The sequence below is a fragment of the Hermetia illucens genome, chromosome 2, assembly GCF_905115235.1.
Source record: "Hermetia illucens chromosome 2, iHerIll2.2.curated.20191125, whole genome shotgun sequence".
NCBI classification, from domain to species: domain Eukaryota; kingdom Metazoa; phylum Arthropoda; class Insecta; order Diptera; family Stratiomyidae; genus Hermetia; species Hermetia illucens.
In genome coordinates this window covers 143,639,963-143,667,870 of record NC_051850.1, presented here as the reverse complement: position 1 = coordinate 143,667,870, position 27,908 = coordinate 143,639,963, and the positions used below count along the sequence as shown (strand labels likewise).

Genomic DNA, 27,908 nt, shown 5'->3' with positions numbered 1-27,908 from the left:
TCAAGAGGAAGTTGATCTCCCTATCGCAGGTAGCACAGGTTTGCTGAGTTACGAAAACACACCAACCTTACCCAAAATTGGATAATAACGGCCACTCGATAGTGCAGCCTCGTCGATGGCTATCAACGTGGTTGACAGGCGTCATCTACATAGAACCGTGAGGGACCGTAATTTATTTAGTCGCAAATTATCGTTGGAAGTGTTTGGTGGTGTGGAAGCCAATCTGGTGATCGACTACATTTTCAACAGTGCGTTGAAATAGGGAAGACCTATTCTATGCTTTACTGTATTTTGTTTTATTTTATTTTAAATAAATGATGTAATAAACGGGGGCAACGCCAATGGCATATTTTAATGCAAGTACATGAAAGTCCTGAGGGTTTAACGTGAATAGCTGCCGTGTAGGGATAATCCCTCGGATTTGGATTTGGACAATACAATCAGATCTCCGCTAACACCTAAGCCACAGCTAGGTAGTTGTTTAGGATATGTGGGATCCTAAGTCCACATCCACTTGATGGTGGACCGGACTAAACGAGGAACAACTTACTCCCACGTTTTCTAGTCCATGGACCCCTAGTTTGGAGCATAGCGCCCCAAGCATTAAAAATCAAAAAATCAAAAATTACTGACGGTTTCATCCAGGGCAGAGTTGCTCCTCGTCTAGTCCGGTCCACCACCAAGTGGATGTGGACTTAGGACCCCACATCCCACATAGACTAAAACAACTGGCGTTTTAGTCCAATATAACTCGCAACCTTGTCGTGTTTTTGCGATGATAAAAGCGAGCGTTCTTCCACCTGTTGGCACTTTCGGTCACGCTGCTCCCAGGGCAGAGGTGACGCAGCGTCTGATGAGTTGCCTCTGCCCTGGACGAAACTGTTAGTAATTTTTGGTTTTTCTGATACCTAAGCCACAACTAAGGCGTAAGGCACACGAGTCGTACAACGCAACTTAGCGCTTGAGTCTACAATGAGTTCTGCTTGTACACACAGCCACAACCATCGCGAAACTTTCACAAGATGGCCAACCGCAAATAATCGGGCTCTAGGAAAATCTGCTCCCAGAGGGTCCAGGGGGATATGTTCCTCTAGTCGCATATGTTCTCAAAGGGCCATTCTGATTCATATCACACAAGATTATTTCCGATTAGGCTTCATGGCAGGAACTACTTCATATGAGTCAGATTGCTGACTTGGCTCTCATCGCTGCGCACGTATCACTTTTGCAAGGCACGAGCTTAAATCAAAAATACCTTCCACAACCTGCTCAGCTCATCTTGAGCTCGAAGTCGACCTTTCCCATTTCCGTTCCACCCTCATTTAACAACATTTTGGCCACAGAAGGTCCTAACACCTCCTCCTGGTTACTACTAATTACTAGGGGTGTGAATTGAAAATCGGAATTTTCTACTAAATGGCACCACTTGTGAACACGCTATAGTAGCTCATTAAGTAGTGGCTCATTTGGAAGTTTTCAAACATATTTTGAGTTACCGAATAATACAAGCCTGTGTCAACAAAATTGACCATGGAAAATTTAGAAAATTTGAGGAAACAGCAGCGATTGCGGGAAGTACGGTTGGATCCTTTTCTTAAAGAAACCTGTGGCAGAAAGTCCTTGCTAGCGAGGTTACTATTTTGAATGAAATTGTTTTGATAGGTTGTTTACAATAAAGCATCAACATTTGTCTAAAAATGCAGGTTTTTAATTCCCACACCTAATAAATTCGTTTACAGCTAAGGTGCGTCCCTCTTGATCCTGTACGCACGCCAGACTACCACTAGATCAAGAGGAGGTTTCTCCAATAATAAAGTCATGACATCGTTTGAAACTATGCGATATAGAGGAAGGCACTATAACAACGCCACCCGCTGACAGACGTAGAGAAGTTGCCTGCCCTGTACCATCATCGCAAAGCTATTCAACAAAGGAGGCCCATACTTAGAACATGCAAGGAAAAATTCCACATGTATGGATCCAGCAGCGCCCCTCCTTAGGCCCCACTCACATTTCATAATACGCCTCCAGTATTTTAAATACGCTCCGTTTAACTTAATCAAAGGCGAACGACATAAGTTACCTTTCAGCTACATCGCAATGGTTTTTTTTTGTTGAGTTCGCGACACCGATTTGAAGAGACAATGCGTACTCAGTACCCCGCTGTCTGCTATATTGGAGAAATGTTTGCACACCGTGGAAGAGGCTCCTCCACATAAATAATTCCTGGCAGCCAGACTCACAGTTTTGCGCCACCTGCCCTATGGGCTACCCATTCGTCGGCCATTTTGGGAGAGTGAACTGTCGCCCCTTCTTGATATGTGACCTATCCACTGCCACTTCCGTCTTCCAATCACAGTGCGTAGGCAGGCCTATATGGCAACCAAGTCCCTCTTTTGGGATAGTGTCAGACCTGCACACTCCGATGATGCGACGCAGTCAAGTATTGACGGAAGCTTGGAGCTTTTGGGTGATAGTGGATTTCATTTCCTATGTGTTACTTCCATATAGCAGCACAGAAAGAACACTAGCACAGAACAGTCTCAACTTGACCTTGGCCTTGAGGCAACTGCATTTCCAGATTTTATACGGAGCATCGAAAACTGATCCAGCGCGGTTAATGCATCTGGCAACATCCAGTTCGGTGCCATCATCCACAGAAACCACGCTTCTACGGATAGGGAGAGTGCGATGACCCATCAGACTGAGAACTTTGGGTTCGTTCGTGTTTATCTTCGGTCCAGCTTCACTTGCTTTTCTTTCCAAATCCAGAGTCATTTGGTCAAGGTCCATGACTCGGTGGGAGAGCAAACAGATGTCATCAGCTTAGATGAGGTGTTTGAGAAAAGATATCATCGTCCTTTGAAAGGTAGCGTGAAAAACGTCAACAATAATTAGAAGAAATAATATCGGCGACAGGATGCAACCCTGACGGACTCCGCTTTGGACCTCAAAATTTTCCGAGATTTTACCTCGGTGCAGCACTTGATACTTTGCATAGATCGCTATCATATGTCGCTCTGATAACAGCTATTAGTTTCTCCGGAATGGCCCTCCTGCGTAGAGCGGAAACCACTCTGTTATCTGTCGACCAATCTTCCGAGGTGTTCTTTGATAAGTTCCGGAATTAATCTTGACGATCATCTCCTCCTTTTACTCTTTGGAAAAGGCTTCGGATTCCCAAGATTTGTGTACGATTGGAAGCAGCAGATCTGCAATAACTGCAGGTGCAGCGATAAATGATTCTGCAGGGAGACGCCAAGCCCAACGGTTTTACTCCGTTTGAGTGCATTGATGGCCGAAATGATTTATTTTCTGCTTGGAGGAACAGCCCGTATCCGCACGTTACCGTGACTAGCCATTTCATCCACGAGATGATCAATCTCACCGGATGTTGTTCATCATCGTGGATGAGAAGTCGATCGTCCTTCACTGGACTATCGAAAAATTTGCGATCACATATAAGCTCTTTCGTGATCGCTTCCCTGATCAGGGCAATAGCAAATTCTCTCTTGCCACGGCGTACACTACGCTGAACTTCTCGGGATTTCGCTCGGTATCAGAGTTTGAGCGTGCCACCCCCGCCATCGCTCGCAGTGGTCTTCAGAGCCTTAAACCCTTTCCGTTCATCAATCCGCTTCCACGATTCCGCAGTCAGGCCGATCTTTTGACACCCCTTTGGGACGTGGACGACTACCAGTGTAACACCCGAGAAAAGAGCGTTTTTGATTGCGGCCCAATACTCATCAATATTCTTAGCCGGGTTACTCAGTATATCTGCTGCTCAATCAGCAAGATAGCTCCCCCACTCTCATACAAGCGGTCGAATTTAGGGGCTCGCAGCTCCCTAACCTTGCGAGAAGTGGCGGACACAACACACAAGTGAACGTAAGCGGCCATCAGATGGTGATCCTTTGCGAGACTGATGTCAGCGCCTCTCTTCTTACCCACATCCAACAGACAAATCTACTGCTGATCGCGAAGTGGACGATCTGATTTAGGAAGCCTCCCATGAACTACGTTTGCTCATAGAAAGCATCTTTCTCTACTATATCGGAAGTCTTCGTTGGTGCGTAGCATTGTACAATTGGGATACTCTTCATCTTGGAGCCCACAAATGTTTATACCTCTTAGTCGTTTCTTACGACAAGCAGGGAAGACTTTGAGTGTATTTGTAAGCCCCAACTCACAGCGCTACATAAGCAAAGTAAGGTGCTCCTAATTATTAAAGGAGTAGGAGCTTGAAACTTAGGTTAACCACTCAATGAAAATGTGAGCCCCTTGGCGTAAGCAAGATCCAGATTAAATCTGGAAAGCTAGAGTACTATTATTTTACATGCGAAACCACTATGACAGGCAAGGAAGACCCCAGAGCATTGTTGTATGGGATGAAGATTTGTGGGAATTGATTTTGGGTTCATTAAAGGTATGCGAGAGGTATGTATTCTGAAGGATAGGTTTTTATGTTCAGAACCAATTTTCGTTTTCATGTTAATTTTTCCTTTAAGGTCAAAAATATGAATTCAGCCGAGCTTCATTGCATACTATATCCGTCCTTGTGGTGTATATTTTAAGATCATCATGAACCTTAGCCCCACGACAGGATTTAGAAATATCCGCTGTGAAGAGCGAATATGGAACTGTGGAGCGAACCCAGATAGGCTGATCCTGAACTTGGAATTGCCGCCCATTTTGAAAGCTTGCAGAGGCGTCGGCTGAAGTGAAAGATACTACATAGTTTGTTAACAAGGGACCAGTGTCGAAAAGTATTAATTGAGCCCATTTTATGAACAAAAAATTTGCACCCCCCAGCCCCCCCTTAAACACAAGATAACATAGCGCCACTTGCTGTATGTAAAGGAATTCACAGACCACATGCTCCTGACAATCGTTCCAGCCATTTCCGAATAAATCGGGTGTGACTGACAGACATCCACTCGATGCTAATAAGGTTTTGCTTCACACAAAACCTTAAAAAGCGTGGTCCAGGTCTAGGATAGTATTATTTCTGCCACAGTGTTCATCGATAACTGATTTGATGATGTCCCCAAGAATTTTTAAAAATTTATTGATCCTGAGGATTGAAGTTATGGACCGAAAACAGGATGTGATATCTAATTTATCTAATAATAACGTCATGTGCAATCTGGACACGATCTAATATCTTCATTTGAAACTAAGATTAAACTTTTCTTGTTTATAGAAATCCCATGACCATTGAATTTGCATTGGTGAAAATAAGACCGTTTTACGATAAAGTGCTGCTGAAATTATTTTTTTGCAAATTTTCCTTTCCTAATTTTTCGCTTATATTGTGAGAAAACAAAGCATAAATACGTCAATCTTTTGCCCATGCTCTAAATATTCCTTTCCGACAAATCCCCCAAATAATTGTCAGGTATTTGTAGGAAACAATAAAATTGAATGATTGAGCGTTCAAAACAAGACCACCTCGTTAGAAACTTCTGATTCATCCCAAAATGCTCTTTCAAAGACTTCCCAAAGTTCTTTCCGTGATCTCTTTAAGATAAATAACTTGAAACTGTACCTTCTGGGAAAAGTGTATTGTTTTCGGTTCTATTTGAATTATAATCGGAATGGAGTTAAAGCAACTCGTCTGTAATTTCAGAAGGTAATGACATAGTGGGCTGATGTTCAAGTTCGTTCTAACTTTGACCTCTTCGGGGAAATGACGGAGAATTTCCCATCTGATCTGGAAGTTTTGCTAACTAATTGTAGGTGAGAAAAGCTGGAAGGAAGTTTTTGCTTTCCAGGTAATTTACATATCAAGATAAAATTATCAACAGTGTTAACAACTTTGTTATCAACAATGTTAGGGTAAGGAAATTATTGTAGGAAAGCTGGATTCGTTCTTGGTTTAAAGATACGATGATATGCATCTATCTGGCATTTGTTCTTATTCATCACTCGAATTATGCATTATTTACATACAACCGTGTAAATTGTACATTTTTCTTTACATAACGCTACTTTTTTCCTAGAACCTACGTTCTGACTTTCCACTTCAAAACGCACTAAAAAGTTACGCAACGTCGAGTTAGCATTTCTTTCACTCTTCAAAATATCTTGTCATGCATAAAAGATACTTTGGCGCTACAGGTAAAAACCATGGAGGAATATAAAACAATAAATTGATCATTGGTCGTTTTTGGAGGTAGAAACAGTGTCTTGAGCACTTTTGTTTACAAGTCTTCGGTGGGCTAAATTTCAATGCAAATGTGGGATGACTTGAATAAGAAATGACGACGCCGGTATTGCACAGATGGTAATGATATCATAATGGGCTCTTTGTACGACAGTGATTCACACCTTCATATGTTGTCACAGACCCACCAGGGTTAATTTCAAATTTAGTGGTGAATAATTATTACGTTAATTAGTAATGTGATGTTTGTTTCTAGATTGGTCAGATAGTATAATCTAGTTTGATATGAGTAACACTGAATAGAATGAATGCGAGCTTTAGCACATACTACGAATGTGTGGATCTGCTTTCAAACAAATCATGCCTAACAAATTGTGTTTATTTTGAATTTTCAGCACGTTTGTAATGATTTTGGAATTTTGAATTTAAAAACGGCTCCTCGCCCGATTTAGAAATGGAAACTCTACTCTAAGTCTCGAATGAATACAACGTTGGAATTAAGTTAAATTTTCAGAGTTTGATATCCTGACCTCGCTTGGATCAGCCAAAAAAAAATAATTCACTGTACTCCTTACTTGTTAAGAAAGTGGTGGTGATCCAGCAATATTGAAATCTGGGATGCCGCCTAAATTCAGAGTCCAAAATAGGGAACTTCTTTTGGAGGACATGTAGTAAGTCCATGATGATTGAATAGGGAACGCATAAGATATCAGACTTAGTTCCATGAAGCTTGATCGAATTCTCCTCTATTGGGAAAGGGAAGCAAAACATTTACAAAACCCCTGTCTGACGAATCAGATGTCATACACTTCCTATTTCCCGGGTACCGGTTGTCACACGCGGCTCTATTCGTAGTCGAATGAAGGTATTCTACGGTTGCACGAAAGTCGGCGAATCCTTCTAGAAGGAGGCTTCATGTTCCGCCCAGTTATTTATGCGTGAGATGGTTGCTCTCTTCTTCTGCGCCACGTAACGCTGGGTCGACTCATTCGTCGATTATCCTGGGATAGTGGGCTTAGTGAGTTAGTGAAAGCTTGGTGTGTCCAGATAATAACGGCAGTTATACTACTTACACCAACGGAGAGAGAATATTATCACGCAACAATCCTAACTTGCTGTTGTTGCCGAGAAAGTTGCACTCTCAAATATTGCACAAAATAGCCAAAACGGATTTAATGTTTTTCATGTGTCAAGCTTCATTAGATTCAGTGCTACCCTCAACAGAAACGACGCTGTCCAGAAATACAAATTGATCAACGTTGACGATATTCTGCCTAAAAATATTGATAGGGAAAGCGTGAGTCAGTCAGACTGGGAGCTTTAATGCTGCTGATATTAATCTTCAGCCTAACTCTGTTTGCCTCCTTTGCCAAATCCAGAATCATTTGGTTAAATTCATGACTCGATGATATCCTTCAAGTCAGTGGCATTGCCTTGCTTGAGTGCGTTGATGGCAAAGGCGATTACACTTTAGTTTGGGGAAGAGTCGCAGTCCGCAAGTTACGGTGACTTGGATATAATATGGTAAATACCTGTTGTGTAATCGTAATTACACGGTCGGACATACATACTGAGTGTAGGCTCAGAATTCATACCAAGGGGTGCGAAGTCTACCTGCCGATCTGAGTTGTACAGCGCAACTCCACGTTTGAGCCCACAAACAGCTCTATCCGCAATACGGGTACAACGACGACCACTATGAAACTCGCATATAACTACAATCGCAACCGCAAATAATCGGGCCGAGAGCACCACATTTAGGAATTTTCCTGGACGATATGCTCTCAGAGGACCATCCCCACTTCCATGGTACCAGATAATCTCCTGTGAGGCTTGGTATGAGTGCCACTTCTGATGAGTTCCATTGCAGACTCGGGTCTGATTGCTCTTCTCGAGAACGTGGAGCTACTTCCTCCCCTTAAACTGCTAGTTATCGCGGATGATGTTTTGGATGAGAAGCTTATTAGGCTAGCAATCTGGAAATTTTGAAACTTCACTGCTACCGAAACGTCAACAAGGCCTCAAGTAGGGACTAACCTCACATTTGCGACCAGTGGCTATCGAAAACGGACTATGATGATACGCACGCTCCTCGACAAAGGTAACAAGGGTCCTCAGATAGCTCGCTTTCTCCAACCTGAGCGGGAATTCCTACAATATAAACTGGACATTCTGGGGCTAAGTGAAATAAGATGGTGGGACTGCGGAGAGTACTCCTCCTCCTCTTGTGTCAATGTGATTTGTACTCTTTAAAGCGTACTCTGGAAGATCACGGTTCAAATCTCACTGGTGGCAGTGGGATTTGTATCGTGATTTGACGTTCGGTACCAATCGACTCAGCTGTGAATGAGTACATGAGTCAAGTTAGGGTAATAATCTCGGGGGAGCGCAATGTTGACCACATTGCCTCCTACAATGTTACTGTAGTGTACCGTTACGGTCTTGAATGAAATGCCCTAACCCTCTTCCAGGCGCTGATCCAATATGGATCGTTGCGCCAACGACTATTATATTATTATACCGCATCACGGAGGACCTGGGATGTGGTTGCGAATGTTTTGATGGGCTTGTGAAGGGATCAACAGTCGACTTTTCACTCACGATGACGAGTAACTCAAGAAGTGGAAAGAACACTTCACGAAGGTTTTTAACCGTATCACGTCGCGTGAAGTTCCTCCTCCTGTGAATGATTAGTCGTCTAAACATAGAGACGGGTATGGACGGTTTCTTCAAGCAGAAGAGAAATCATTTCGACCATCAATGTACTCAAACATAGTAAAGCCTGACGGTCTCCCCGCAGAGTTATTTATCGCTGCACCTGCAGTTACTGCAGATGCTGTTTCCACTCGTACGGAAGTCTTGGTATTCCGAGACCTTACCTAGAGAGTCAAAGAAAAGGATTTTCTTTTTCTTTAGCCTTTATCCCGATCACAAAAGGGGATGATCGTTAAAATTCCAAAGAAGGGCTCTCATTTTGAGTGTGACAACTGGAGGGGTATCTGCGCGCTCTTTGTCGATGCAAACATAATGGCTAAAATAATCCTGGAACGCATGAAACAACATCTCGAAAGCTTGATTGACAGATAGCAGGCTGGTTTTCCCTCCGCATCCCCCTACATTGACTACATCAACACTCCGCGGATCATGAACAGTGCATGGAGTTTAGATCTTCATTGCGCCTGCTCTGCTTCCATTTGGATAGGATGAACAGGGAGTGTATCTGGAGTGCTCTACGCAGGAGGGGCATTCCGAAGGAGTTAATAGCCATTATCCGAATGACATGTAATGGTGTAAAATGTCACGTGCTGCAGCGAGGTAAAATTTGCTCTTCTACATTTTAAATCGCGGTTAGTGTTTAGCACTGCACAATTGTGATGCTAATTGACTTGGAGCAGAATCTGGCAGTCAAGTACCAGTCAGAAATCGACTCGCAGGTCTTGCGAGCGTGCTTTCAGGCAGTTGACAGGAATGATCTAGTGCTGGATTTGCATCGAGTACAATTAGATTTTCTACAATATAAGAACGGTAGACTGTATAGACACTTTTTTTCTGTTTTTCTTTAAAAAGATTATCATAAATTTTAATTATTACTTTTTTTTTATATTTCAGGTAAGCCGATCTAAATGAATCATTTACTGATTTGGTAAGTAGAAGATTAGTTCAAAATTTATCAGTTGTATGATTCTTTCCTGAAGATAATTACTAAATATTTTTTTAGATAATGGTCGCACTATTGACAGGGGTGTAACTGCTTAATATTCTTTTTATTATGTAATTCATATGTATTTTTCCTTGTTAAACCATTTTTGCGTACATAAGAAACGAGCCGTGCTTTAAAGCGAATATCTTGTTGATGTTTCTGAACTTAGGTTTTTGATATTACAGCATTAATCCAGGTTTCCAAGCTTTTTGTAAGGAAAGTGATAACTTTTCTCCAACTAGTCGGCATTATTTGTTAGCACAGTTTACTAACAGGTTTTCCTCATTATAATTTATAAGCAATTTTGGCAGCTACTACTTTTATTCGCGATATTGCTCATAGATTTTTTGGTTATATACCTAGGGGGTCGCACATTCTTCTTGCACGCGGCTAAGATTTCGCACTTTCCTTTCTAAGAACCTAAGTGTAGACTTCCTTCTACATAGGTTTGAATTGACTAGTGCTGTCTGATTTTGTTTTTGGTGCTGACATTTCCACTGCGTAGTTCGTCTTAATAATAATCGTTGGCACAACAATCCATATTGGATTAGGGCCTTGAAGTGTGTTAGAGCACTTCATTCAAGACCGAAGTTCGTCTTAGTTTCATTGATTTGCAGGCTGAGATTTCGAACAGCCTGTTTGATCTGAGAAATGCTTAAAGGGTGTGTGAGGATCTTCCTTTAGCCTACAGGCTATTGAGGCCTCCTCGTCAGCGGCCTCAGCAGCCGCCAAGATGCTATGATCCTCGAGATGCTACTCACAAAAACGGAAAAAGGAAGTCTCATCAATTGTGAAGCTCCACCTGCGGCCTCGTTAACGAAGTCGCGTGTCTTAAGTTCGTCAAAAAGGACAAGTAACCGTGAAATTAAGGCAATCTAAGTAAAGATACCATGGAATAATCCGAAGAATCAGGAAGTCGATCGCTTACCGCCGATTCTAAGCTCCGTTTGAGCCAGCGATAGTTGCGTAAATATTGCGTGGGCAACCACGTCATGGTCAACTGTGAGTTCCCTTACCAAACTTGCAAGGACTGTAAGCAAAGTGCCACAAGACGGAAGTTTGTTCAAGTCTAACCGTATTTAAGGAGAGTCGACAGGCCAACCGTGATCGTCGTAGCCCAGATCCAGGTCAAGTCAATCAAATAAAGGATGCCGAAACACCAGCTAATGTTGAACGCAAGTTTGCCTTCACGCAAATTAAGTACGTCAAAATTAAGTTTCAGCTCGACTGTGGACATTACAATTATTTCGTATGATAATTGGGAGAAATTAGCAAGGCAAAGCTCAAACTCTACCATGTTCAACCAAGCAGCATCGTCTGGAAGCACAAAGGCAAGGCGCATATTTGCGGTGACTACTTCATTAGTAGTCAGGCTTTAATGACATTTTGGAGCCTAATCAATATCCGCTTTTAACTCCGAAATTGGGGCGTTAGTCAACGAACAAGTTTTCAATAAGCTCAACTTTTCGGATACTTTCCTTCAGCTTGAAGAATTTCTCACATTGTGGCTACTTCATCCTCAATCGGTTGCAACCGGGAGGGAAAATGGCCCTGGGAAGTTTTCAATAGTTGACGGACACCATGTTCTCTGGTGCTGCCACTTGGCCTATATCGACGGTGATGGAATCGAGACCACAACAGGGGCTCATCAAACAGTTCTATTACTTAGTCGCTTTCAGTCAGGCATTACAACAGGGAAAACACTTGAGTTTCGGAATCGTGGCACGTCACGGAATCTGACCAAACATAGCCAGTGGGAACGGCACGCAGTCCGCATCGTTGAAATTTCAAGAATACAGTAAGCAGCAGCAAATCGAGCACATCAAAATCGGTTTGTAGACTTCCTGAAGATGGGAATCCATAAAACGAAAAGAAACACCGACCAGAAAGTCATCGTATTCATTCGATGCCACGCTGGACATGAAGTCTCCCCACGACTTCGTGCGAGTTGCAAAATGATGATTCTCCTCGACCACATTATGCGGACTCAACATTTAATCATATCAAGGCCCGTAAAAAAATTAAGGACGATTTCAACTACTACCACGGTACTGCGCAATGCAAATTCAATGCTAGCGACGAAGTCTACTATCAGCTCTATCAATGAACTGAGTGGTGGGCCTGAATGCCAATGGTTATATCGACAATGTGGCAGAGTCAACTACATTATTCACGTGAGTTGAAGTCAGCTCCAACTATCTCAAAACTTGTTACACATAAAATTAGCTTATTGAACATTTTGGCGTCCTGGAAGCACCACAAGGCGAGTGCGAGTCCCACTTGATGTCTCAGAAGTAGATAGCAGCGGCAGACAACAAAGATCTAGGCGAACCTGCCCTGCATTGCATCAACCTGAATTACGTTGCTTAACAAGATCCAACTTGGGGGTGCCACTTTCTGGGTTGGAGTTATTCGCCCATCAACCCACCCCCAACCCATCTAAGTTGGCGTCAATGTTCTTATTTACTTCGTTAGCGAAGATTTAGCATGAACAAGTTATCTGAACAATGCCGAATGTTCATCTATACCTTTTCTATACTTTTCCAGATCTCGCAAATTTTAATGAGGATAGTATTAGGTGCGTTGTCCCAAGCTCATCTCTTTATCTGAGCTTATGCTGTATACATAATATTGCAGACGGTCTTATGATCTGATATCTCCGAAAAGAGCTCTGTACTTTTTTTTCAATATTTCAAAGTGCAATCCTTACTGATTTAATGTTTACCCCTAGTGCTTCCCTCAATCCGTATCTGTCTATATCATAAGTGTTATTTGAGGTCCAAATACAGATTTTTGCCTTAGTATTTATATTAGGTTGTTGCAAATGAAATGGCTGTTTTGGTACTAAAATTTAAAACGACTGTAAAGCTTACAAAAATTTATTTAATCAATCAATCAATCAATCTCCCAACGAGATTCAAGAGCATGTATGCAATTTTCGTAGAAGTCCAACTGTCGGGTGTTGATAAATTCGTCGAAGGAAATTTTGACAGCCTAAATTGTTTTTCCGCCAAAAACTGACCCAAATGCTAATGGCGGATGAGGCAGAGTCTCTTACTGCAATTCGTTCAAATTTTGAACCGTTGTTCTGGAAACATGAGGTCGTGCATTGTCGTGAAGGAGTATCACACCATCTCTGTTGACCAATCGCGACCGTTGAATACTCAATTTTTGGGGCATTTCTTCGAGTTAGGCACAGTATTTCTGTGCATTTATCGTTTCTACAGGTGCCAAGACAGAATAGTGGATAACTCCACCTTTAGACCACCAAACAGTCACCATTACCTTCTTCGGATGGAGGCTCTGTTTCGACATATGCTTCTGTGGCTCATCAGCATCAAGCCATTGTGCTGATCGGCGGCGATTGTCGTATAATATATACTTTTCATCACATGCCACTATACTATGCAAAAAGGGGTTGCTTCTGATGCAAGAGAGTAAAGAACTGCAAATTTCCATTCGAAGCGGCATGTTTTGCTCCGTAGGTTCTTGCGGTACCCATTTGTCGAGCTTTTCACCTTTCCTAGTTGTTGCAAGTGCCGGGAAACTGTCGAATAGTGTACGCCCAGTTTCTCTGCAATGTCTATTACAGACTGACGTGTGTCGGATTCGCCTAGCACACCCAGCTCGTCGTTATCAATCAATGGTCCTGGATATCCATGTGGCTCACTTTGAAGGTTTATATCGCCTGACCGGAATTTTTCGAACCACCGCCGTGTGGTTTGTTCGCTTACCGTATCAACTCCAAATGCGCTGTTAATGTTCTTGGTCACCTCCGCTGCTTTATGACCGAGTTTGAACTCATACAGAAAAAGTATACGTTCTTGGGTCTTTTCCATCCTTTTTAAGGTTTTGTGTAAAACAAAACCTTATTAAAATCGATTCAATGTCTGTCTGTCTGTCTGTCTGTCACACGCACTTTTCTCCAAAACGGCTAACCGATCCGAATGAAATTTGGTGGACAGATGGGAGCTATGAAATCTCACGCATACAGCGAGTAGCATAAATTTAGGTGGAGTTTAAAGGGGGGCTCCCCATACATGCAAATGGGGGATTCAAAATTTTTTTTCACTGGATATAGTTGTGTAGGTCACGATTTGCACTTTCCGAAACTGACATTAGTTTTGGCATAAGGTGCGTGAGTAAGGAGTCAAAATGTACGCACTTGAAGTGAGACAGGACTCATTTTCGGAAACTACCCAACCCAAAAATCCGAAAAAAATCAGGGTGGTGCGCCTAGATGAAATCTAGGCCTCAAAATATGTCCCATTCCGATATCTGCTCAAATAAACTTGCTAATAGTATATTACTACTTTTTAGAAATTTACTAAAAAACCCCCCTTAAATTCATCTTAGGACTTCCGAATTTTGTACCAGCATAGGGGATAATATTTCGTATATATATGCTAAATTTGATGGAAATCAGGCAATTAACGCCAAAGTTATAGCAGTTCAAACTTAGCAATTTCGCGCGAGTTTACTGCTTCCAAAGCCATGCAAATCAGATGCTGATGTCATAATTACCCGGAATAATTGACATTCGCGTGTAATATTAAAATTCGCATTTATGAAGAATCTATTTATCTGCAGCCCTTTTTAAGGTTTTGTGTGAAACACTTATGTGAAATCTAATCTTCACGAGGTGTCCCATTTTGGTATCTGCTCAAATAAATTTACTAATAGTATATTATCAACTTTTAGAAATTGACTAAAAAACTCCCCTTATGTTCATCCTAGGTGTACCAAATTTTGCACCGACATAGAGGATAGTCTCGTGCATACACATGCCCAGTTCCATGAAAACCCAACTATTAGTGTCAAAGTTATAGCAGTTCAAACTTATCAATTTCGTGCTAATTAACAGCATCCTAAGCCATACAAATAAGATACTGACGTCATAATTAACGAGAATAATTGAAATTCGAGTGAAATATTAAAATTCCATTCAAGAAGAATCTAATTCTCCCTAGCCCTTTTTAAGGTTTTGTGTGAAACAAAACCTTATTAGAATCGATTCGATGCCTGTCTGTCCGTCTGTCTGTCTGTCTATCTGTCTGTCTGTCTTTTTTTTTTTTTTAATGGATGGAGGTGGAAATCTTAGAAAGACACTGCCGCGCCAGGTTGCAGCAGCGTGTGGGATTCTCACCCACTAAAACCACCCCCATTTTCTCCTTTTTCCTTCCCCGCGGGACCGCCGCAAAGCATTACTTCGCGGGGTGGACTGCGCTTTACGCGACCACGCCTTCCGTTCTTCGCGTCCTCCTTGCGCGCTCCGCTCTTGCTAGTTCCTCTTGTATTCGTTTGATGGCGGTGTTCACCGCACACCAGTTTCCCTCCGATTTCAGCATTTCCCCGACGATGTTCTGCGGGCTTAGAGTGGTTTTCAGGGAGTCTTCCAGACTCCTCCTTTCTGAGAGAAATCGTGGACAGTAGAACATAACATGCTCCGGGTCCTCAGGTGTGCAACCGCATTCAGGACACAAGGGAGAATCATCCAGCCTGAATTGGTGCAGGTACTTCCTGTAACCACCATGTCCTGACAGGAATTGCGTCAGATGGTAATTAATCTCACCGTGTCGTCGCTGGATCCACTCTTCAATACGGGGAATCAAAGTGTGGGTCCAGCGACCCCTCTGCGAGTCATCCCACCGTTTCTGCCACTTTTCCAGCGACTCTCGCCTTGCCGCCTTTCGGCATTCTGCATCCTTTTCAAGAGGATTCATTTTCCTCGTCTCGTACAGGCAGCGTGTCTCACTTGCCAGAATGTCTATCGGGATCATTCCCGCAATAACACACGCTGACTCGCCTGATATTGTTCTGAAGGCGCTGCACACCCTTAGCGCCACTAAGCGGTAAGTCATATTTACTCTCCTACGATTACTCTCACACGCTAATGCTTCCTCCCAAACTGGTGCCGCGTATAATAGTGTGGAGCGAACCACTCCGGCTACAAGTAATCTGCGATTGTACCTTGGACCTCCAATGTTAGGCATCATCCGCGCTAATGATACGCTGGTATTTGCCGCTTTCTCACAGGCATAGTCCAGATGTCCCCTGAAATTGATCTTAGCGTCAATCATCACCCCCAGGTATTTGATAACCGGCTTCGAAGTGATGACGTGACCACCAACGCGAATATTAATCGTATTCCTCTTCCTACGATTGGTAATCAAGACCGCCTCCGTCTTTTGTTCCGCAAGGTCAAGCTGAACCATCTCCAGCCACGCTTTTATGGCGCTAATGGTTTCGTTAGTGTACATTTCGACGTCTTCAGGTTCTTTCGCGACGACAACCACAGCTAGATCATCTGCGAAACCGATTATCGTGGCCTCGTTTGGCACGGGAAGGACAAGGACCCCATTGTACATGACGTTCCACAGGAGAGGACCCAACACTGAGCCCTGTGGTACTCCTGCTGTGACGGTGTACTGCTTGGATCCCTCATCCGTGTCGTACCACAGTGTCCTCTCCGAAAGGTAACTGTTGAGGAGCTTAGTCAAGTAACTAGGGACACCCGTGTTAGCCAGTGAACTTTTTATCCACTCCCAGCTTGCGGAATTGAACGCATTTTTGATGTCCAATGTCACTACGGCACAGCATTTTTTAGACGACATCGCGTCTCGAGCCAGCTTCAAAACAGCGTCTACGGCGTCGATCGTTGAGTGGGCTTGACGAAATCCAAATTGTCGCTCCGATAGTCCATCCTTGTATTCGATGATAGGGAGCAGTCTGTTGTAGATGACCCTTTCGAGCATTTTTCCTGCCGTGTCGATAAGGCAAATCAGTCGGTATGATGAAGGGTGTCCTGGGTGTTTATTCGGCTTCGGGAGCAAAACTAGTTTTTGCCTCTTCCACCGATCGGGGAAAATTCCTTCTATCATGCATGTCTCAAACACGCTGATAAACCAGTCGGGTCTGGTCTTAACAGCGAGTTTAAGGGCTCTATTGGGAACAGCATCCAGACCGGGTGCTTTGTTATCACCAATTCTCCGGCAAATTTGCATAAGTTCCTCCTCAGTTACCGCAGGTATGGTGTAGACGTCGAGTGCTCGCTTGTGTTGTTTGCGCTCCCCTTTATCCGGGGGGAAGAGCGCCGTCACGATATCGAGCAGAAGATGCGGACAGGTCAATTGTGGTGTTCGCCCTCTCATCTTCTTCATAACTATCCTGTACGCTGTTCCCCAGGGGCTTTGGTCTGCCTCTGTGCAAAGCTCCTTGAAGCATTCTCGCTTGCTGGTCCGTATAGCCTGCTTAAGCTTACCTCGAAGGTTCACATATGCTAGCCGTTTTTCGTCGAAGTCTGGTCTTGCTCTAGATCGTTGGCAGATCCTTCTAGCACGAAAACATGCATCCCGTAACACCGCGATCTCTTGATTCCACCAATAGTTTGAGCGCCTTTTTGCGAGAACTCGTCGCCTCGGCATAGCAGCGTCGCATGCTCTTGTTATGCGTCCCATCATTTGCTCTACCTTTTCCGTAGCCGCACCACCGGGACGTTGGCCTCCCAATAGCATCTCTATGAATGCATCCTCCTCAAGCCCTTTCAAGGACCAGCCCCGGTTTCCAGCCTCACGGGAACACGTATCGACGCATGGCCCATATTCGATCTGGAGGAGCTCACTGACAAAGCTCACTGACAAACCATGTCATTCTCCTCGCCAATGTGGTACTCACATATGTCAGTTCGACTATTGAGCCCGACCCTGTCCCACGAAAAGTGGAAACGTTTTCCGTGTTGGCAAGCACCAAATCTAGATCCACGAAAGCCTCGAGCAGGATACGGCCCCTGACGTTCGTAGTGCGACTGCCCCAATCAACGGCCCACGCGTTGAAATCACCAGCTATGATCTTGGGGTTTCGACTTCTTGCATCCGAGACTAGCATACCTAGCATTCCTTCGAATTCTGTTATCGTTGCGCTTGGTGGAGCATAGCAACTATATATATAGATACCAGCTATTTTTGCTCTGACGAATCCAACTTCTGGAAACTCCATCACTTCCTGAATGGCCTGATTTCCACACGCCCATATTGCCGCCTTGCCAGTTTCATCTGCAGTCCAGGCACCGCTCTTATTGTTGCGATAGGGCTCGCTGATTATGGCAGCTTCGATTCCCTTCTCATAGATGGTCTGCGAGAGAAGGTCTTGCACTGCCTCGCAGTGGTTGAGGTTGATTTGTATTAACTTGATATTGGGTGAAACATAGGGGAGTGAGGGCTCAAAATATGACCATCAAAAAGTGTAACAGGTCTCGTTCTCAGAACCTATCCAACCGAAAAATCTGTAAAAAATCGCAGTAGTGCATCTCTACGAAATCTAGGCCTCAAAATATATCCGGTTCCGATATCTGCACAAATAAAGTTAATAATAGTATATTTCCACATTTTAGAAATTTACCCGGCACTCCCCTTATGTTCATCCCAGAAGTACAAAATTTGGCACGGGTATAAAGAAGAACATAATGCACAGCTTGGCGAAGTTTGAAGAAAATCAAACTAATATTAACAAAGTTATAGGGAGTAAAACTTTACAATTTTTTGTGAATTTCGTGCACCCTACAACCTGCATGACGTCATCATCACATATCAATTTGTCAATACCACAACGAAGTAAGTTCGTATGAATTGGGTGGAAAGAGTTATTTTGTTTTAGGTTTTTAATCATTTGTATATGAATATCAATTATTCCAACGGGACATGTGTGGGGGGATATGTATGTATATAGTATATGCGTGCTAATGGACTTTGCGGGTAGTGCCTAATTCAGATGGATATAACAAGTAAATCGGAAATATGGGTACGATCAATCTATTATATATATGTGCCTATATGTGTACAGTATTCGAAAACAGGCAGTTTGTTTGTTTAGGGTGAACGTAACATCTATGGCTGTAATATGTACGTATGTCTCGTAGTTTTGTAGCTGTATACGGATCGAAAAATGTTAATTGAAATTTCTTAGATAATATCAACACAAAACCTTTATACCCGAAGCACGAGCTTCCGGTATTCCGACTTGTTTATATTTGATGTTGGTTAAATTGTTGGCATTTGCTAATAATATTAAACTCAGGGTGTGGCGTTTTCTAGAAAATAGAGGGCAATGGAATTTTTAGCTATATTACACGGAGCTGTCGTGCACTCGTCGCTCCTCCCATCTTTTTCTTTTTGTTCAGCCATCAGTTCACAAGCGGGGTCGGCCTGTGGTTATCGGTTTCGTCATTTCATTTTATCAAATGCCTGATCAGGATGTAATATTGAGACCTTTAAATCCCCATCCAACATATCAAGCCACCATTGTTTTGGCCGGCTTTTTGGTTGCTTACCATTGCTTTCGATGTTCTGACCAATACTGGTTGTTGAATTCTCGTTAGTGTGAATTACGTGACCACACCATCGAAAACGCCTCTCTTGCAGTTTTTCCACGATCGGTGCAAACCCGTTCGATCGCGGATATTCTCATTTCAGACGTAATCAAAACGTGTCACGCCACCATTGCATTACCGCAAGACGCCGTTCATTGACCTTTATAGTCGGCCAATACTCAGAACCACAGTTAGATACTAGACAGCTACCTCACTCCCCCTTGCCCCTCAAGGGGGGAAATCAGTGCGAGTACACACGATTTCAAATTGTTTTGCCCTTGAGCATGAACGAGATGTGCCGAAAACCCGATCAGCTGTGTTTGACATACCGCCCGGACTTGCCAATGTATTGGTGAGATTGGCAAGTTTTTGCTTATGCATAAGTGAATACGTGAAACAACTTTTTGCTATATGGGAGAGCACGCCGTAGTACCAGAATAGCAAAAGCTCACCGATCTCTTTCTTACCAATACGATTTGACGAAGATTATGCCTTTTCCTTGTTTAGCGTCTCTGATGTGTACAGATAAGCTTCTGCAAGCACATTTGCAAGTGGGGTCATTTTTGTAAGCGTACTGCCTACAGTAGATCTACTGTGCTCAGAACTATAGAGAGCGGCAGACGGACGATATTGCAGTAAATTTTAGATTTGATACGTCGATCACAAAGAACACCAGTTGGGAAATGCCACTTCATCCAGGTTGCGTTAATGTGTGAAATAATTTCATCATTTGAGTTCTGGCAATGACAGTAACCTGCCCAGAACTGAACGATTTCAATATCTCGGGTCAATGCTATAAGCCAATGGAGAATTACGTTATGCTCCTCACATAGGGAAACACCCCCTTTTATACCTGAAGCGTCAAGCTTCCGGTTTCCCGACTTGTTTCCTTTTTATTAACTGTTGTCACAACGATGGTCAAAACTGAAAAGACTCCTTGATTAAATGCAGGAGTATTTATACTTCATTATCCAACACCAACAGCGCCAACTGGTGGTGGTTTGATACAGCAAAATCGCAACTAACTTCACTTGATTGCCAAATCAGCCATCTCATATGCAACAACCTAACACTTAACAAAAATTGTGATAAAGTGATGTATTTTCTTTTATTCTGGGAATTAATTGAGAAAAACTATTAGGACCACACTTCAAGAACCTATTTTATTTGCCTTATGACAATTCAATATAGATAATAAAATGGAAAATTTTGGTACAAATACTGCCTTTATTAATAGAACTGGAGTGGGCCAAAAATATATTTTTGATTTATATTCCTGTCACTCTCAACTTAAAAGGGACAAACAAAAATGTTACACAGAACACATACTAAAAGTACGTTTGGTTACATAAATTTTCTTTAGTTATGTATGTACATCTGCATGTTTCCAGTGTTTTATTCCTGTATTCAAGTAACTCAGCAACATTGGGGGAATATCCCGGTTTCACTATATTCATACGAGTGCTATATGGGGAGCTCCACAGCTGTTGGGCAAGGGTAGAATCTAACAGCAGATATCAGAATAACTCTTTATCTAAGTTTGTGCGAAGTAAGGCCTAACATTTGGAAGTTATCTAAATGTTGTGGGTTTGTTCGGGTGTAGCTCATTTTCCTACCTGGCACTTTCAAACTTTTCACGTGACCGTATGACCTTTTCTTATCACTCCTTTATTTTCAACTCGTGGCGGAGGTATCAGAAATCTTTTATTCCTGCGGACTATTTAACAAAGGAGAGACAATTCTGACATTTTCAGTTTATACTGATATCCACGCTCTGGTGATTCATCAAAGAGTTATGTATGTGAGACATGAAATCGGTTTACTACTCATAAACTCCAATTAGATACCTAAAATTCTTTCCAGCTCAAGGGCTAGCAATTGATTGTAACTGCCAATAAGTCTATTTCGGCAAGTCGGCCTAGTTAGTACATTTTCATGGTTTCATTGCCGTGACTCACTTCCCTCAGGTAGAAGTATCTCAATCTGAGAAATTGTATTGAAAATTCCTCACCGCAAACAAGAGCGAACCCCTCTCCGTTGGCTATCAATTCTTAAGTTTTCCTTTCTTCTAGAATTCTTGATAAAAATATTCTTAACATAAGTGCAAGTATGGCGTGTGTGCGTATGTTAATGATGTCCGATAGTCACCTGCCCAACTACACTTAGAAAACTATACAGTGGAAAAGCGACGGTGGTTGCACGCGAACTGTTCGGCCGTCTTCCATACGTACATAGATATGCATGGATATAAACTACGGATATCTACCTGTAATTGTTGTTATGCCAATTCTCTTTTTTGAGGGCGAGAGAGAACCGATAAGCACACCTTACATACATACAAATTTTTACCGGCTTTACCTGTGTTTACCTGGGTTGCGTTTACACTTTATAGTTTGGCGGTCGCCGCGCTCTAGCAACTTAGTAAAGTCGATTCACTTTTTTTCTCTGAGTAATATGAATTTCTCAAACACATGCAATTCGGCGAGTGAGCAAGGTGTGCTATAGGTGACTTTGTTGTTGTTTTAACCCAGAAGTGATGGGCTTTGAGGTAGATAGTAGTTATTTCTTCATAGAACAGGATGAAGTATTAAAAACGGATGTTGCAGATAAAGGGTTTCATTGCGGCATAGAGAGAGAGAGAAAACTAAGGTATCTGCGCATGTATCTTTTTGAAGAACAAAATCTTGCAATATCTTCCAATAACTTCATATAGTTCAAAATGCTTCGAAATTTATTTCGTCCTGCTGATTTAACCTGCGCAAGGCATAGTAACTTCCAATTCGTCCTTACATTTCTTGGTTGCTCCTGAAAGATTAACATACCGCGACCTGTCGAGGAATCCATTAGATACATCTATTATGGAACTGGAGAAGTGCACCAATTTATCTCGATTTTCTATTTCAATTTTAAAAATAGGACACTGTCATAGATCGCATCGACTTCGAAACCCACAACAACGGTCGTCTTTTCTTGAAATTATATAATTCGCATGCAATTACACAATGATCTAAAATTGTATCTCTTTCACTATGCATTGTTATTATCTTCAATCTGACCATGCGGAAGATTTATCACTAGAATCTCATTAGTTCCTCCCATAGATTCTTATTAAACTCAGAGTAGGAAACTCGCCATTTCAGAAAACCCAGTGAACGTGGAAAAGATATATTTATCTCTCGGTGTATTTCCCAATAGATTGTTTCAGTATCTATCTTCCATTCCAACGTGACCAGTATACGGTTTAAACTTTTTTTAGATATTCAGACTGGCCGTAGACTGTGGCGCATACAAAGTGTCTCGTCGCGGTGTTTAGGTGCGGAATTCCTCCAAGTCTTTAAGGTTGAAGACTGCTGAAGACAGACTTTAGTAGTTTTAGTTGAATCAGTTGGAAGTTGGACAAGTTACGACTTGGTTCGACTGCGTCTTGGATTTTTACGTGCAAATCGTGCGGCAGATCGATCTTTGGTAGCACTAGTATCCATCGTCCCTGAAGAAGTTCACCTGGGACCGAAAAAAAAAATTACCAGGAACATTTCTCTTGGACACTTTGGACTGCATCTTATTTTTTCGGCATTTCCACCCATTATCTTGATATGTATCTTTTCTTAGTGCGGAGCAATTCTTGTATTTATGAGTCTTGACCGCTGAAATTTCAGTACGAAGGGGGGTGGTCAGTGGACACAGAAAGTAATTACTCGTTCAGTGAATCGTGGAGTTCCTTAACATTTCGTCTTCTCCGGTTTTGTGGTTCGTTGTCCGCTGAATGCGATCTATGTATCTGAAAGGTAGAATCTATATCTGAATCATTTTTCTGTGCGGACGGTTGCGATGTGCGCGATGTATGTATGATTCGCGATTATTAAGATTCGTAACTGATTGATCTCTCGCTGGATACAATTGCGCGAATGTCTCTTTGTAGCCGTACAGAATCCGTTTTGTGGTGATCTTTCTTTCGAATCTCGCGGTGGATCGGAGATGCAAGTCGTCAAGTTTTGGGTTTTTTGTAGTGCTACAATCGCGATTGTAATCACGAAATAATTGCAGAATTAAGCGGTATCATCGTCGTTTTGTTGTGCGATCTTTCGAGGACCATCACAATTTCTTCAAGTACTTATTACGGTTCGGTGAATTCAACCACTTATTACCTACCGTGGATGGTTCAAGAAAAATAAAATTTTATATTAGCACTCTCCAATTTCCATTCTGTCGCCACTCGTTTTGCCAAAAGTGCACTTATTCCCTGCTTTTCGCGGAAGGGAAAATCGATGGCGAAATCCGCAATAAGGCGCAGTGGGCGAATTTGATAGTAAAAGTGATTGAATGGTGATTGTGTGATCAAGTGTGTAATTTCAAGTGGATCAAATTTTCTCGAGATCGGGGATCGAATCAAGGAGTTCGAAAGTCGAGATATTCCTGTGGTAAAGTGCCGCGGTCGGGATTGATTATAACCATAAAATGCTTTTTATTAGATCCATTCCCATTTGCTATTGAGCCGTGTGTGAAGTGTTGCTATTGAGTCAATTTCTTGATTGATTGGATTTTTTCCACCAAATTAAAACAATCAGCGGTTATACGTAGCCTGAATGGTTGAATTTTTGGGCTTTTAATGATATGAAGGTGAATATATTTTTTTCAAGTTTTTTCTTTTAAAATTTGCCATTAAAACGTTTTTTTTGTGTTCATATGCTGCGCTTCGAATTGCAATTTTACGATAGTTTCTTGAATTTCTTCTGAGATTAAGTTTTATGTAAGGAAATATTTAACAAGATTGTTTTGAAAAATGTTAATTGAAAATTGCGAAGTGAACATGATATTTGGTAGACTATGCATGTAGTCTACACAAACTGACGCTCTTGAAAGGATGAATATCTGGTATAGTTTGGATTATATATTGGTAAAAAGCAACATAGGGTCTTAGACACCGCTTTGTAGCACTCTGAAATTATGGATGTCATTATAATTTTCTAACCTTCATCATATTCCAGCATACCTTCCCAGTTGGTATCACCAATTTTTCGAAAGAATGTGTCCCACCAGTTCACACAGTTACGTCATGGCCCTATTACATCGAAAACGATGCTGTAGTCCTAGGAGTCTACGTGAGGCATTCACCCACTAAAACCTCCTTGTTCTTCCATTCTTTACGCGGGACTTCCAGATTTATCAAAATTTATTCAGTGCTCATGCCCATATTGCATTTCTCCCTAGTTCCATTTTCTGTCTAAATCTTTCTTGCCTATACTTCTTGATGGATGGCTCTGATTGACTTTTCAACTGCAAACCCCGGGCCTTATAATCAACCATGATCAGCATCCTCTGCAACATTCAGACACTCTGGGTTATAGAATGAATTGTCAGTCTGAATACGCTGGAGGAATTCTCGACGTAAGCTATATGTAGCTCCAATTTTCCTTGTGTCTACTTTCTTTTGTAGGACATCCACCCACACTGGAGCTGTTTATAGTAGGATCTATAATAGCTGATCAGTCTCGAAATAAGCAGGCGGCGGGTTGACTTTGGATCAACTGTATTTGGTAGCATTCTGGAGATCAGTACTCTGGGGTCATATGCATAGGTTGCTGCACACTTCACAAGCGATTTGAAAAGCAACCTCTGATCAGCCACTATGCTTAAATACATTAGTGCAAACTGTCTTTCTGTCTGTCCGTCTAACTAACTAAAAACTAAAGTTGTCTGTTTCGTGTAAATTTACTATGGTCATGAATGTACACATGATATCTCAACATCGCACCAAATGATATCTCAACATCACACTAACGTCCACTTGACATTTATGTTTCATCATACTCAATTAAACTTCACAAATGTCGGGCCAATAACAATTGGAAAAAAATACATGGCTATAGGGCCTTAGGTCATATGAGACGAAAATGGGCAGAATTTAGCACAGTATGCCGCAAGGACTCGTAGTTGTAATTTTTCGAAATGAAAAAATCAAAGGCTGATCCTGAGACTTTTTCTACAGTTGAACGTGCGTATTGATTCTAATTTATTTGATACGCACGGAGTTCTTTGATCTTACATGTGTTATCACTGTTATAGTCATTGCACCAGGTTATGGTCCAAAAAATTAAAGCACTTTCACCAAGCTCCGAATGTAGGCCACGTACTTTCAGAATTTTAGTAATTCGCTGCGAATCTGCTGTTGCAATGACAATGGCCACCTCTTGAATGAATCGAGTGGCTTTCAATTCACCTGATCTTGGTATGGTAGATTTTGGAGTTGTTGCAGTTTGATCTAAATAATTTAAGTGATGCTTGACTGTAGTTGGAAACTCATCTAAGGGAAGCGCCGATGACTCGAGCGAGATGATCACTTGATAGTTCCTAACTTTGCATATCTATTCGCAGGTGTGGTAAGTCTCGGCCCCTTACTTTCAACTGAGTCCGCTTTCGTGATCCGGCTGTCGTTCGGTAATAGGAGAAGTGTCTTTCTGGCAGGACGACAGATTTTTCGAATTGATCGCCTGAAAACATTTATGAACTCAGGGACACCAACTTTTGAAAGTTAAGTTATCAGGCAAGTCTGGAGGGACGCCATGAGATCTGGCTGACTTTGGAAACCGTTATCGGTTCGCCTGCTGACTCTTCAATCGAACCTTGACACATTATCTCGGCGGTACGCTCGTCAAATTCCCAAATAGTTGCCACTTAATGTGAAGAAATGCTCCTCTTTATGCTACTCATTAAAAACCATTCCCCCGACGGCCGCTTATTATCTTGATGGCCAGCTTAAAGCCGTGATTGCCTCACACAGGGACCCCCGATTTAATTTCTATTATGCCGATCAACTCAGCCGCGCTTCCAAAATGACTGCCTTTATCCTCCATTCCTCCTATCAATTCATGGATTACCGTTTCTCAGTCATCTTTTATAAGTCCTCCGTCCGTAATATTTTTGAATATACCTCCGTAGTATCCCCTTACCATAATTATGATTGCGACGCAATTGAATTTGTGCAAAGGAGATTTACTCGATTCCTAACCTTTAAAAATAACATTCTCCACTCGATATATCCTGAACGTCATACTTTCTTTAACCTGACATCTTTGCAATCACGTAGATCCTTGAATGAAGCATGTGCCATTTTCAAACTTTGTAATGACCTGATGGATAGCTCTGTAGCCTCCGAAATTCATTAGCATGACACATCACACAATATTCGTAAACTTAATGCTTTTTAGGTTCCTTTTGCGGAGATCTTGTGCTACTTCAACTTCCCCTTCCCCTTCTGGCTTCATCCCAAGCTACTCATAAAAATAGAGTTATTGACACTTTGTAATTGTTTGTTTTCCTTCTGTTTTCTGTATGCAATAAGTAATTGGAGTATTCTCCGTTTACTGGTGATCAAATAAACATTAAATATTAAAAACTTGGATGTTGGGCGACGAACGTGGGCTCCGGTACAGATGAAATCTCGGGAAATACAGAGTAGCGTGCTGACTCTAGGTATAGAAAAGAGGGAAGGAGAGTTGGATTGCGAAAAAATACCGACACGATCAAAGGGTTTGGCCTGGTTATCGCAAAGCGTTAATCAATTTGTCTACCATGGTAGCATTGTTTCTGCTGATGGTGGCACCGAATTCAATATTGTTCTGCGTAATAACAGCACTAGACTAAATTGGAAATGCAAATAGTTAACGCCAACATCAAGTTGAAGTCGTTCCGTGCGTTCTCCTTGTCCTACTATATGGGAGTAGTACATGGAAAGAGAGTCTTTGTTGACACCTGTCTGTCACATAATCTCAGACGTAAGACGATGTTGGTATACGTGCCGCAAGTCAGTGGACATATTGATTACAGATGACATGGTTTTTCGTTTCTGGTGGTTTTATGTCACTAGAAAGAAAGCAATTAGTTGAGGTTTGTCAACGGTTGCCAATGGAAAACTTCTTGAAAACTTTCTTCACCAAACAATTTATCAGAATCTGTTCTTTTACATCTCCGTCTCATTTTTGCTCAATTTTAGTCATTTTCGTAATTTATTATCATTTTTTTGAAAAGGTTTTTTTTTGCTAATGTGACTGACTAGTACCCCTGATGCAGCAATATAATCGTTCATTGGGACCATTCGAGGTATTTAGGGCTAAACTAAACCGACTGATAGTAATAAGTCGTATGTTATGTCTAATGTGTTACAAGGATACTAGTCTTGCTTGTTCGTCGTAGGTTTGAATGTTATAACCTAGAAAGAAACACTCACCAAAAACTGCCTCACCACTACCCCGAGAGTTGTGTGGTGTTGATTGCTCCTCTATATACATTTACAAACACGACATGATTGCAAATTATAATCAGAGCGAAAACCACGTTGTTCAGGTCTAGGCTAGGTCTCAGTAAGTTTTGCAAAAGAAGAAATATAAGGTGAGGTTCCATCGCGTCCGCCCTGGACCAAACTGGAAGTCGACTTCTTTTTTTTTGTAGAATTTTAGCACTTGGCTAAAAAAACAGGGAAACCATGGACTAAACAAGTCAGGAAACCGGAAGCTAAACGCTTCAGGTATGAAAGGTTTTGTGTATTTCTTTTATAAAGATTTTTGAGTAGCAATTTGTCCCATTAGCATGTAGCAGGTAAAATATGCATATATTATGTGAAAATAGCCACTTTAAAGTGATATTGACATTCATAGTCTTGAATTTGCAGAGGAGCGACAGTT

General features: G+C 42.0%; 1 protein-coding gene across 7 annotated transcripts in view; it reads left to right on the top strand.

Moving 5' to 3' along the window:
• LOC119650467 (FH1/FH2 domain-containing protein 3) overlaps positions 1–27,908 on the top strand; it is a 412,025-nt gene that overhangs the window by 95,213 nt on the left and 288,904 nt on the right. Inside the window, exon 1 of one of the 7 annotated variants that reach the window (XM_038053340.1) lies at positions 22,546–23,847. The exons of 4 other annotated variants lie outside the window; for them this stretch is intronic. The gene's annotated coding sequence lies outside the window, so the exon portion shown is untranslated. Of the gene's footprint in view, positions 1–22,545; positions 23,848–27,908 lie in introns of those variants that run through there. 2 more of the 7 variants (XM_038053339.1, XM_038053338.1) reach the window with 2 other exon arrangements.